This window comes from Bos indicus, chromosome 24 (genome assembly GCF_029378745.1).
Source record: "Bos indicus isolate NIAB-ARS_2022 breed Sahiwal x Tharparkar chromosome 24, NIAB-ARS_B.indTharparkar_mat_pri_1.0, whole genome shotgun sequence".
Classification (NCBI taxonomy): Eukaryota; Metazoa; Chordata; class Mammalia; order Artiodactyla; family Bovidae; genus Bos; species Bos indicus.
In genome coordinates this window covers 50,690,398-50,703,686 of record NC_091783.1, presented here as the reverse complement: position 1 = coordinate 50,703,686, position 13,289 = coordinate 50,690,398, and the positions used below count along the sequence as shown (strand labels likewise).

The window sequence follows — 13,289 nt, the reverse complement described above, 5'->3', positions numbered from 1 at the left end:
TAGCGCATGAAGGGCACCATCTTGAGAAGCACTCTAACTCATGTGCTTGGATGACCATCTGTGCTATGTGCGTAGTGTTTCCTACAATGAGGGAGTGGTGTGCCTTAGCAATACATAGAAAACGCTGCTTATAAAATTGGCTGCATCCAGTTCTATTCCACAACACATTTTCATCACCAGGAAAGAGAAGATCTTGCGATTGTTGCCCAGTTTGAAGAGGCTCACCAGGGTGATTCTTTATTAGAAGCCATTCAATAGTAGCCCCTAGACCTTCACCCAGTAGCCATCTCTTACACCATAAATAGAAAGCCTATTTTGTCCTAACCAATTTACTCCCTCCCTGCCCCACAGAGGAAATTAGTGCTGAACAAAATGTTCGTTTACTTAATCTGTTGTTGCATTTAATTAGCCATTAGGGGAAAAAAACACATTTTTTATTTTCTAGCAAGCTAACTTCTTACAATTCCTATTTTGCTTCTGTAGAATTAAATTCAAGAGCTGGGAATGCCTTAGATCAATGTTTGCTTTTGTTAAAAAGAAAGCCTAAAAATGTGCTGAAGATTGTAAAGAATCAGATAAATAAAGGAATCATTTGCTAAAACTCTGGTCTACAGGACTGACTCCCTAAATCCTTATGTTGAAACTTAGTTCCCAGTGTGATGGTATTTGGAGGTCTGGCCTTTGCAAGGTGACCAGGTCGAGAGAGCAGAACCCTCAGGAAAGGGGTTGGTGCCCTTACACAGGAGAACTGAGAGAGAACTTGCTTCTGTGTGAAAACACAGCAAGAAGACAGCCAGCCGTCTGCCAACCAGGAGGCCAGCCCTCACCAGCCACTGCCGCCGGCACCTTGGGCTTCACTGCCTCCTGTGAACTCTGAGAACCGTGAGAAGTACAGGTGTCTGTTGTTAAGCCACCCGGTCAGTGGTATCTGTTATAGCAGCCTGAGTGGACTAAGACACACACCCGTGTAAAGCACTGCACTGGGTCCCGAAGGTTTGGAGTGAGGTCTGCAAAGACTGGAACGCAAGCCTTGCTTTCCACGGGCACCCGACCCCAGGTTGGGGAGACAGGTTCCTAGGTAATAATTTGGATACAAATAGGCTGGTGATAGTCTTGTAATAACCTATAATGAAAAAAATCTGAAAAAGAATATTCTTTTTCAGATTCTGTATATATATATATATATATACTATACACATACTACATATATTTACTATATACTATATAGATGCTATATAGATGGTATTTGTATGTGCTAAGTTGCTTCAGTTGTGTCCGACTCTTTGTGACAGAGAAGACTTGTGGGCTATAGTCCATAGGATTCTCCAGGCAAGAATACTGGAGTGGGTTGCCATGCCCTCCTCCAGGGGATCTTCCCAACCCCCGGACTGAACCTGTCTCCTGTCTTCTGTCTCCTGCATTGGCAGTTTGGGTTCTTTACCACTAGCGCCACCTGGAAAGCCCATATATATAGTATTGAACTCAGATCTTGCAAGCTGTGGCATGGCCAAAAAGAACCCCAAACAAACAAAACCGTATACTTCAATTAAAAATAAAAATTTTTTTCAGGGAAAAGGAAAGACTTATTACTTACAAAAAGACTGAAGCTGGAAAAGATTGAAGGCAAAAAGAGAAGGGGGTGGCAGAAGATGAGATGGTTAGATAGCATCATCGACCCAATGGACACGAACGTGAGCAAACTCCAGGAGATGGTGAAGGACACGCAAACCTGGCGTGCTGCAGTCCACGGGGGCACAAGAGTCAGACACGACTGAGCAACTGAACAACAAGTAAGGAGAAGACCAAGGTCTCTCCCAAGGCAGTGTCTCAAAAAAAATTAAAATTATTTTTTAAAAAGTTGGCTGGTGATAAAGGCCATTGCAGGAATGCAAGTGCGTGGGGAGAAGCTGACCAGGCTCTTAGGCCTGGGAAGGACGTTCAAGGTGGGGACTGAACAAGGCCTGGAAGAAGTGGTTAAACGAAGGATGGTTACCGGGAGGGTAACCTGGGCGTGAGAAATAGACACCGAGTGTAAACACTTGGGGGGACTGACTGAGATAAGCGTGAGTGTGTCAGTGAACTGAGAGAAGGGCAGCAGACAGGAGGAAAAGGCCACGTGGGGAGCTCGGGCAGCCAGGGGATGCCGTCTGCCTTCGCTCACCCCTGCCAGTGAGCGGCTCCTAGAATTTTGTCCTACTGTGTAAATTGGCCTTACTTCAGTCCTGGCCCGAAATGCACAGGAAAAATCATCCTCATGGACGTTGGATGGAAGAGCCCATAGCCTGCCAGCCTGTGACCTCTTAGGGGGTGGGGATCATGTCTTTTTCTTTATATATTTATCTTCATCTTCCCTATACCCTCGTGTTGAGCAGAGAGCCTGGCACAGAGGAGACTCTCAATAAATGTTTATTGAATGAACAAATATTTGTTTAATGACACAGTCGGGGGACACCCGGGGCAGATGTGGCCAGCAAATAAATACTGGGCTCTAAATAACGTCTCCAAACAGAAATTCAGCGAAGTAGAAAGAGTATTTGTTACGTTAATGGGTTGAGGGAAGACCTTGCCCTGGAGTTCAGTATTTAAAACTTACTTTCTAACGTGTAGAATGTGTGTAACTTGTAATCAAAATTGAGGTCTGATACCCTTAACACCGGAACAAATGCGTGATTCACGATACAAAACTCCCAAGTAGAAAATGTTCTGTAAAAGTTATCACATTCAGTGTGCCCTCCTCCTACATCCCGGAGAGACTTTTAAAAGAAATACAAATAGTTCTTTCTTAAAAAAAAAAAAAAAGAAATGTCACTTCATCGTTAGAGTTGGGGTTGCTATGTTACTTAATGATATTCAATGTCACTTCTGCTCATCCAAAAACAATCATTCTTTTCCTTCTCTCTCTTTTTCTTTTTGGAATTATGTATCCGAAGCCTAAATAAATATTCATGTGAGAAGAATGAACTCTTAGCACAAAATTTGTAATAATGAATTCAGTTTTTTTTTTCCATGCTAACGAAGTTTTAAATTCAGGAACAAATAGAGAGGAACAATTAGAATTCTCTTTTCTCCAGAGATCAAAGGGAGAAAGACAGCTCATCTGATTCTTCTACGCCCACTTTGTACTATAAAGTGAAATGACATACAATTATCGGCTTTCTACCAGGTCTCTTGGTTTTAAATGACAGGCAACTCAGGAAGCGCTGAATTTACACCCAACAAGAACTGAATTAATAAAGTGAGATTAATGATGCTCTTGTTCTATGATTAAATGTATTTGTGGTCTAACAGATACATGAGTTTAGTCTCTGTTTTCAGAGGCATGAAGTGAGAGGTGAAAATGCCCTAAAAGGTGCAGAGGATTCTGTCTTCCCTTTCCTCCACCAGCTTCCTACCCATTCCCACTTCTCAGCCCCACTGCTACAAGAGACAACCCAAAACACTGGGGGCAAAGTGATACATTTATGCGCTTGACAAGGATAACCAGGGTGGAATGCTGAATTTTATCAAAAAAATTCACCACATGAAGCAAATCAGTTAAGTAGATTGCATATGCCAAATGTAGATGGAACAGGAGTTTGCATATTAGCTAAATCTTTGTATTGGGCTTTGTTCTCTTTTTTACTATGTATTTCTCAAGTTACCTTAAATATTTATAAACTGAACTTCTTTTACTAAAAAAAAGTTTTAACAACAATATTTACAAACTAAAAAAAACCGTAGTTTATTTTTTAAATGTATTCTATGGGAGGATGTGCACAGCAATTAAAAAATGTTTCTTAGATATTTTTATGCTCAAAAGTGCAAGAATTAAAAAAGATCTGTAAGGACTTCCCTGGTGCTCCACTGACTAAGACTCTAGCACTCAATGCTGGGGGCTCCGGTTGCATCCCTGGTCAGGGAGTTAGGACTGCAGCTGAGGATCCCATGTATGCAACTCAGACCCAGTGTAGCCAAATAAATAAACAAACATTTTTTTTAATAAATAAAAAATTTAAAAGACCTGTAACTTTCTATTCTGATTACCCCTGTTGATTTATTTTTTATTTTTTTTAAATTGAAAGCAATAAATACATTTGGTAAGAAAAGTTCAAACTACACAGAAAGGTATACATTTGAACTAAAAGCTTCCTTCTTCCTGCAGTTACTGTCCTCCAAAAAGACTCTGGTTAATGATTTCTTGAGTGTCTTGGAAGAAAAAAAGGGCTGTATCAGATTTCTTTTAAAAATTTTACAACATTGAGTTATAATATATTCTCCTCTGAACCTTGCTTTTTTTTACTTAGTAATATATATTGAACATTTCTTTATATCAGCACATACAGATCTACATCGGCCAGGACTTGAAAAGGTCAGTTTTCATTCCAATTCCAAAGAAAGGCAATGCCAAAGAATGCTCAAACTTCTGCACAATTGCACTCATCTCACATGATAGCAAAGTAATGCTCAAAATTCTCCAAGCCAGACTTCAACAGTATGTGAACCATGAACTTCCAGATGTTCAATTTGGTTTTAGAAAAGGCAGAGGAACCAGAGATCACATTGCCAACATCTGTTGGATCATCGAAAAAGCAAGAGAGTTCCAGAAAAACATCTATATCTGCTTTATCGACTATGCCAAAGCCTTTGACTGTGTGGATCACCACAAACTGTGGAAAATTCTTAAAGAGATGAGAATACCGGACCACCTGACCTGCCTCTAGAGAAATCTGTATGCAGGTCAGGAAGCAACAGTTAGAACTGGACACGGAACAACAGACTGGTTCCAAATTGGGAAAGGAGTACATCAAGGCTGTATATTATCACTCTGCTTATTTAACTTATAGGCAGAGTATATCATGAGAAACACTGGGCTGAATGAAGCACAAGCTGGAATCAAGATTGCTAGGAGAAATATCAATTACCTGATATGCAGATGACACTACCCTTATGGCAGAAAGTGAAGAAGAACTAAAGAGCCTCTTGGTGAAAGTGAAAGAGGAGAGTGGAAAAGTTGACTTAAAGCTCAACATTCAGAAAACGAAGATCATGGCATCTAGTCCCACCACTTCATGGGAAATAGATGGGGAAACAGTGGAAACAGTGACAGACTTTATTTTGGGGGGCTCCAAAATCACTGCAGATGGTGATTGCAGCCATGAAATTAAAAGACACTTACTCCTGGGAAGAAAAGTTATGACCAACTTAGACAGCATATTAAAAAGCAGAGACATTACTTTGCCAACAAAGGTCCGTCTAGTCAAGGCTATGGTTTTTCCAGCAGTCATGTATGGATGTGAAAATTGGACTATAACAAAAGTTGAGCACTAAAGAATTGATGCTTTTGAACTGTGGTGTTGGAGAAGAGTCTTGAGAGTCCCTTGGACTGCAAGGAGATCCAACCAGTCCATCTTAAAGGAAATCAGTCCTGAATATTCATTGGAAGGACTGGTACTGAAGCTGAAACTCCAATACTTTGGCCACCTCATGCATAGAACTGACTCATTGGAAAAGACACTGATGCTGGGAAAGATTGAAGGCCGGAGGAGAAGGGGACGACAGAGGATTAGATGGTTGGATGGCATCACCGACTCAGTGGACATGAGTTTGAGTAAACTCCCAGAGTTGGTGATGGACAGGGAGGCCTGGTGTGCTGCAGTCCATGGGTTGCAAAGGGTCGGACACGACTGATCGACTGAACTGAACTGAACTGATAAATCTCCATTTTTTTTTTCCTGTAAGGCTCCCTAGAATTCCATTATATAAATGTGCCCCAAATTTTTATTTAAACTGTCCCCTACCGATGGACATCGCAACAATCCTTTTGTTATTACAAAACCAGTTTCTCTCAGCACTTTCTAACGTGTATCCTGATGTTGTTCTTCGTATGTATTTATAAGGTAACCAGGGTTAATGTGGGCTTCCCACGTGGTGCTACTGGCAAAGAACCTTCCTGGCAACGCAGGAGACATAAGAGACGCTGGTTTGATCCCTGGATCAGGAAGATCCCCTGGAGGAGGGCATGGCAACCCACTCCAGTATTCTTGCCTGGAGAATCCCCATGGGCAGAGGAGCCTGACAGGCTACAGTCCATGGAATCACAAAGAGTCGGACACGACTGAAGCCACTGAGCATGCACGCAGGCAGGGCTAATGTATACAATTGTACAGGTTGTACACTACACAAAGTGACTCCTTTATATGGGCACCAATCACTTTGTAGACGTCATAACTTTAGTTTTTTAATTTTTCATTTTATTAAAATTTTTTTATTGGTGTATAGTTGATTTACAATGTTGTGTTAGTTTCAGGTGGATGTCACACCTGTAAATACTTATTATGATAATTTTCTGGCAGATAAACATAAAATGCCTTGAGGAAGAAATTCTTTTTTTCTAATTTACAAAAAAATCATCTCTGCCCTGGGTGAGCAACGATCAACAGAATTGCTGAATCAAAGGGCACATGAGGGCTTCCCTGGTCGCTCAGTGGTAAAGAATCTGCCTGCCAGCGCAAGGGACACGGGTTTGATCCCTGGTCTGGGAAAAATCTCCCATGCCTCGGAGCAACTAAGACTGTGGGCCGTAACAGTTGAGCCTGCACTCTAGAGCCTGGGAGCCGCAACTACTGAAGCCCGCTTGCCCTAGGGCCCGTGCTCCGCAACAAGAGCAGCCACAGCAATGGGCCGCTAACTAGGGAGTAGCCCCTGCTCCCCACAACTAGAGAAGGCCCGAGTGCAGCAATGAAGACCCAGCACAGCCAAAAAAAGTGGGGGGGCACACGGACTTTTAGTCGATATTGTCAACTTTCCCTCCCAAACTTAAGAGCTACAAAAAAAGAAGTCCTAGTGGGTGAAACTGGGTGATTTGCTTGTTGCTTCCTTTTCCCTTCCTTCCAGGGGACCATCTAATGTATCGTTTCTCAAAGGAATAGAGACCAGCAGGAAAGAGAAGCAGCTGCTCTAGAACCTAAAGCTACAGACTTGATTCCTAAACAGATGTGTGTTGATCAGATTGACTTCTTTTGTTCTTTTCTGGAGCGATTAAATGAACAATATCAGGAAAGGTGCAGGAATACTGTGATGGAGCTATGGTGGGAGGTTGGTGTTGTGGGATTAAAGATGGAGTTGTTGAAACACATCTGTTGTGGGCTATTACAAAGAGTGCTCTACTCTACTACTGTAATTTTCTCCAGTCTCTCAAGGAAGAGTCAACTGTCCCAGTCATAGTCTGGATCTCTTTCTTTCTGCTTTTCTTTCTTTCTTTTTTTTTAATTTTTGACCCCATTCTGTGACATGTGGCATCTTCATTCCCCCGACCAGTATCACCAGTATTGAACTTGCAGTGGCAGGCAGAGTCTTAACCCCTGGGCTGCCGGGAAAGTCCCACAGCCTGGGTTTCTAATCCAGCCCACATTATAGAGCACTTCTGAATGTGGATGTATGGTTCTGTTGGTCAAACTGTGACTGAGGTCTTTCTCATTGTCATCAAATGCCTACACACTTGTCATCGGGAATTCTATCGGATTCTACTGTAAATGCAACACAGAAGGGAAAGTAAACACAATCCTAACACCAAGTCGTTGAGGAGGAAGGAGCCTGGGAAGCAATGCCCACAGCAAACTGAAGACAGGGACCAGGGAGGTGTGGGAGGGGAGCAGAAACCAAGGTGAGAAAGGCCAAGGGTGAGAGAAGGGAAGATCTCAGAGTGCGAACGGCCCGTAGAGGTGAGTGGCCGAACCCTCCAACGACTCTGGCTGCTCAAAGCAGGAGAGGAAGCCCGGTCCCATCAACCAGCTTGGCGTCTTTGGGCAAGACCCCTATTCACTCTGCCAGCCTCTCAGCCTCCCTGCTGTCGAAGAGGCCTGAGAATGATCCCCTTCCTAGGACTGCGGGAGACAACAGGGCAAAGAGCATGAGAATGCCTGAGGATGTGAAGAGCAGGGAGAATGTGACCTGTGGTCGTGTTGGTAGGCTTGATCTGACTCTCGGGCTATCTTTTGTTTCAATTCTCTGCGGCAGTGAGGCTCCTGGGGCTCTCTCTCTGGGCGCTGGCAGAAACAGGAAACGAACAAAAAATTTTTCAAAGTTTGCAAAATAGTATGGCCTGTAATGAATCTCTAGCAACTGTCAGGGACAGATAGCCTAAAAAGGCCTTATTATGCATTTCCCACTCGTGATAAAATGCCAATCTGCCCTATGTTTCATCTTCAAGGACAAGAACGCAACTGACGGCCAGCCCCGAGCTTGCTTAAAGGACTTCGATGTTCCTGGGAGTAATCACTTCGTCTTTCACCAGGATGAGTTACGAGGAGGAGGCCTCATCACCCAGCTCAGGTAAGACAGCACGGAGTATTTTCTGGATTCAACCGATTCTATTCAACACTGTTGCTCAACACAGTTCATCGATTGCTATAGATTGAACCAGTTGGGCTCGGAAATGTTTACATATTTTTACAATTATTTTTGCAAGTAAGGGGTTCTGGTGATGCTGTGGGGGTACTGGTGATGGTGTGGGTAATTAATGTCTCAGATAGGAAAGATGTTTCAACTCAAACTTCTTAAAAAAGAAAAAAGAAGAAGAATCAGCCTGCTAATGCAGAAGACTTGGGTTCAATAGCTGGGTCTGGAGGATCCCCTGAAGAAGGAAATGGCAACCCGCTCCAGTATTCTTGCCTGGGAAATCCCATGCATAGACACAAGAGACTGTCCATGGAGTCATAAACAAACAAACAAACAAACAAAAGCTTGAACTTCTTCTCTTTTTTACTTTTATTTGCACTTACTTTATGCTGAATTTATTCCTGCAACACAAGGTTTTGCTTCTTCAGTTTCTTCTGGGGCATCGTTTTCCTCTGTGCAGCCATCTGCCCTTTTTCAGTAAGGCTCACTGGACAGTGGCAGGAGTTCGTGGGGGTTAATCCAACCATGAGTTCTGTAAACCCAGAGGCACACCCTGGGGCTTTGCTCACCTGGATGAGCTCAATGCCCAGTGAGAAGTGACATCAGATTAGTTCAGGATCACCCTCAGCACATTAAAGCATTTGCGGCAAACGCGCAGCACTCTTTAGGGTTCACCAACCCTGTGCCAGCCCTCTCGGCCTGGGCGTTCAGCCACTGGGACGACAGAGGGGCACATGTTGCTTCTGCAAAGTGACATCTTTCAGAGACTTGCCGGCTTTTCAGATACACACACTTCAATGGTCCGGGCAGTGAACATGAAGGTTTGAACCTCTCGATTTGCATGACTTAGTGGGTTTTCTGGGTTGAGTAGCAAACTGTTTTCTGAGATCATCTCAGGCTACTTAACAGAAAAGTTGGAACATATTCTTGCTTTCAGTACTGACAATGACTGTCAAGTGATATAGTCAGGAAAACAGACCGCAGGGCAGCCAGATGGTGGGCTGGACAAGGAAACGGCTGAGAGCAGCTTCTTGCTCATAGCTGGTAGAACTGGAGAGACTTCGTAGGTAGGCTCCTGCCTCCCTGTATTCTACCCTCTGTGCCTGAGGGTATTTGAAGAGGGATAAGCCCTGTGTTTCTCCTTGTGCTATCTACTGTATTCAAAGATTTGAAACAAAAAGACTGTTGCTTTTATATTAAAATAAACCAGATATGTAGCAGAAAGTGAAGAGTGAAAATCACTCAGTTGTGTCCAACACTTTGTGACCCCATGGACTCCACAGTCCATGGAATTCTCCAGGCCAGTATACTGGATTGGGTAGCCTTTCCCTTCTCCAGGGGATCTTCCCAACCCAGGGATCAAACCCAGGTCTCCCACATTGTGGGCGGATTCTTTACCAGCTGAGCCACAAGGGAAGCCAATGGGAGGCAAATGGTGGAGGGTGATGGTGGAGAAGAGTTTCCCAAGGGATTCCTGCTTGTGGTGGCAGCTCTGGGCTTCCACTGGTGTGGGGTGGGGATGAGGGGGTCTTGTGGAAGAATCTGGGGAGCACAAGGTTCCCTGACTCATCCAGGGTCCTCCAGCTGGGACCCTGCACCCTGAGCACCTTAGCCTTTCTTCTCTGCCTCTCCCAGCTAAACTGCTTCTGGTAAGCCCAGGTGCTGAGGTGCATTCTTTCACGACGGCTAGCCTGAGGGAACTGCTCTTTGTCACCTCCTGTCCTGGGCCCTCACCAATGTCTACAGACACAAAAGACCATGTCTTCCCTCTGCGGTCTCCAGAGGGCACAGTGCCACCTGGGAGCGCTCTGCCTTGTTGAAACTATGAGCTCCATAAGCAACTGAAGAACAAGGAAAGAATGAATGAGGAACTGGCATTCCTAATTTGTGGCTGAGCAGGCAGCTGATTCGGAGAAGGCAATGGCACCCCACTCCAGTACTCTTGCCTGGAGAATCCCATGGATGCAGGAGCCTGGTAGGCTCCAGTCCATGGGGTCGCTAAGAGTCGGGCACGATTGAGCGACTTCACTTTCACTTTTCACTTTCATGCATTGGAGAGGGAAATGGCAACCCACTCCAGTGTTCTTGCCTGGAGAATCCCAGGGACAGAGGAGCCTGGTGGGCGGCTGTCTATGGGGTCGCACAGAGTCAGAACGACTGAGTGACTTAGCAGCAGCAGCAGCAGCAGGCAGCTGATTAGATTTCTTTTTAGAAGTGAAAATGAAGGGAGAGTTTGGCTTGACCTGGACGTATTTCTGGAAAAAAGACGAGAGGGAAGAAACTCAAAACTTGCCGTCCCTTTTAGGCAAGTTTCCTGCTGGGACCACACACAAGTACAGAAGGAGGGTCTTCTGAACATCCTGACCCTAAAGAGGAAACCGTGTTGATCACTGCCAGGCATTTGTCCTCATGTGCCAAGTCTAAGTCGACAGTGAATTGCTGACCAATTTAGTTCTGCCTGTCGTCGTTTTCATCAGTAACAGCAGACTCAGTAATTACCCTCTTTGATTTTTCCAGAGGCATCAGCCCCTGAACTTCCGACAATAAGGAAATATTAATTGAGCGAGTGAACATAGAGTTGTTAAACAATAAAATAATTACAGTATGTGAAGGATATTGTGTCATAAGTACATCAATCTGTTGCAATCAAATTATCAAAGAGGCTTCTCATTCCCAGAAGAGCTGTGCGGTGTCCCAAAGCCATGTTAGGTGAACCTTTGTTCCCTGGGCATTGTGTCCTGGTCTGGACGCTTCCCAGGTTTGTGCTGTGTCTGGGACTCTCTGGGGTCGTTAGCTGTGTCCATGCTCTTTGTGGGAAGTGTTGAACAGAGCAGAATTTGGATCAGCAAGGCTCCTGAGTACCAATTCTGGTTGTGCCCAGATTTTCTCTGTGACTTGAAACCAAACAGGGAGACTTGTCTGCCCTTTTGTTTTCCCGTCTGGCAAATGAGGAGCACGTTAGTTCTCTGCCAAATGTCTCAACACCTGAATACAAAGAAACTTTAGACCTGAGCGGTTATTAATAGTCTATCTGTTGTATTTCCGTCCATGGGGGTGGGGGGGGGGCAGGTATATTTCAGTCCTGAATCACCCGTGAGACTTGGCAGAGAATCCTGACACTTGCAGCATAGATTTTATTTCTTCAGCTGCTTCTGTGGCCTGGTTTAATTTTATCTGCTTTTTGGTCATCCTAAACACTGCATAGATTAGTTCAGTACAAGGCTATGACCTCCCCAATCTTATTCCCACTCTAGGCAGATAATCCAACTCTGGTGTTCCTGAGAAGAGAGAGGCCGATTTGGATGAATTGAACTTGCTCATTCTTCTCATTTTCACATTGATGTATCTCCATCTCTGCGGTTGTCTCCCAGTTTCAGATAAAAAAATGAGGAGTGGGGATCTGGGGGGGGTCCTCTCTCCCTCCCCCGCACAGCTAGCTCTCTCCCCTGTCCCCTTGCTCCCTCCCTTCAGCTGCTCCTATCTCACTATTCACTGCTTGCACTACCCACCTCTTAGGTCTCCTTTGCAACTGTTTTGAAACACTTCCAAGCTGTATTCTATTTTAAAATCACACAGCAACACTGGAGTGCCTTTCTTGATCTTGTTGTCTCCTCTAGTCTCTTTATTGCCTTCCTTTTGCAGTAAGATGCCTTCATTCTCTCTCTCCACATAGTTCCCCAGCTCTGTAGTCTAGCTTCTTTTCCCCATTGAAACTGCATTTTCAGAGGTCACCTGGGTGCCCGTGTATGCCCAGAGAGGGTTTTGTTTTAGCCTCATTCTTATTTTTTAAGGCATCTGTTTTCTCTCCCTCTGCTTTGTCTTCCAAACTTCCACTCTGATTTACTTCAGTTTATATTTGTCCACTTGTCTCCCAGTTAGATCTCCCAAACTTTTCCACTGCCCAGTTATCGTGGCTAACGGGCTAAGCTCTGACATGAGCCCACCTGTGGTTGAATTATAACTCTGCCACTAATTAACCATGTGACCTTGAGCAAGGTCATCTCTGTGCCTCAATTTCCCCATGAAAATGAGGATCATAATTAAGAGTACTAACCTAAGAATCAAACAAGATAGTCTACACACTATCTACCCCAATGTTTGGCACTCAGAAATATTCAATAAACATTACCTGTTAGCATAACCATAAGCTCCTAGAACTTAAAAAATAGAACTTTTTCCTTTTTCTCACACATTGCCCAAGTTACCCAACACACACCCAGACAGTAAATAATTATCAACAAATAGATTTATGCACTTGGGTGGAGAATCCAGAGAAGAAAGAATGATGGAAGGGAGGCTCTTTAATTGCGCGAGTATTTTTTATACACAGGCTTTTTTGTTTGGCTTGGTTTTCCCAATAAATCATTTACATTATTGAAAATTCAAATCAGTCCTTTCAGGACCTGTTTGCTGGGCAGGAAGGGGCATCAACGGTCAACCCTCTGGCTGGTGGTGCAGCAGTCAGTCACAATGAAGCCGCTTGGCCGGGAACACAGTGTCCCGTCCTGAGATTCAAAACTGCTCCAACTGGATTAGGGAGGGAAGCGCCGCAGCGGCGGCCGTGAGCGGGGGCTCCCTGGAACCGGTCCACTGAGTGATGCCGCCATCTAGTGACCGCCCTCGGGATCGCGGCTGGGCAGGGCCCTGTCCGCGCAGGCGAAGGAGCCTCAGAATTGCAGTCCTGTCTGTGGGTGGGACTCGGAGTGAGGGGCGAATAAGGGGCGAACACAGCACAGAGAGGTGGGAAAACACCTCATCCCGGTCTGGGGAAGGAAAGGGTACAAGGGGGCTTGTGTCCACCTAAGACAACGTTATGGTTATCAGAGGTCGGTCCCCTCCCCCACTTCAGTCCATCTAAACTTTGATTTGTTTTGTTTTTCCTCATATGAGTCTCACTTTCCAGCACTCTGCGC

At 44.7% G+C, this 13,289-nt stretch overlaps 1 protein-coding gene across 5 annotated transcripts in view; it reads left to right on the top strand.

Annotated features, from left to right (window-relative positions):
* MRO (maestro) overlaps window positions 1–13,289 on the top strand; it is an 85,200-nt gene that overhangs the window by 52,432 nt on the left and 19,479 nt on the right. For 2 of the 5 annotated variants that reach the window (XM_070779089.1, XM_070779088.1), the window contains exon 2: window positions 8,189–8,310. The gene's annotated coding sequence lies outside the window, so the exon portion shown is untranslated. Of the gene's footprint in view, window positions 1–8,188; window positions 8,311–13,022; window positions 13,203–13,289 lie in introns of those variants that run through there. The other 3 variants (XM_070779091.1, XM_070779087.1, XM_070779090.1) reach the window with 2 other exon arrangements.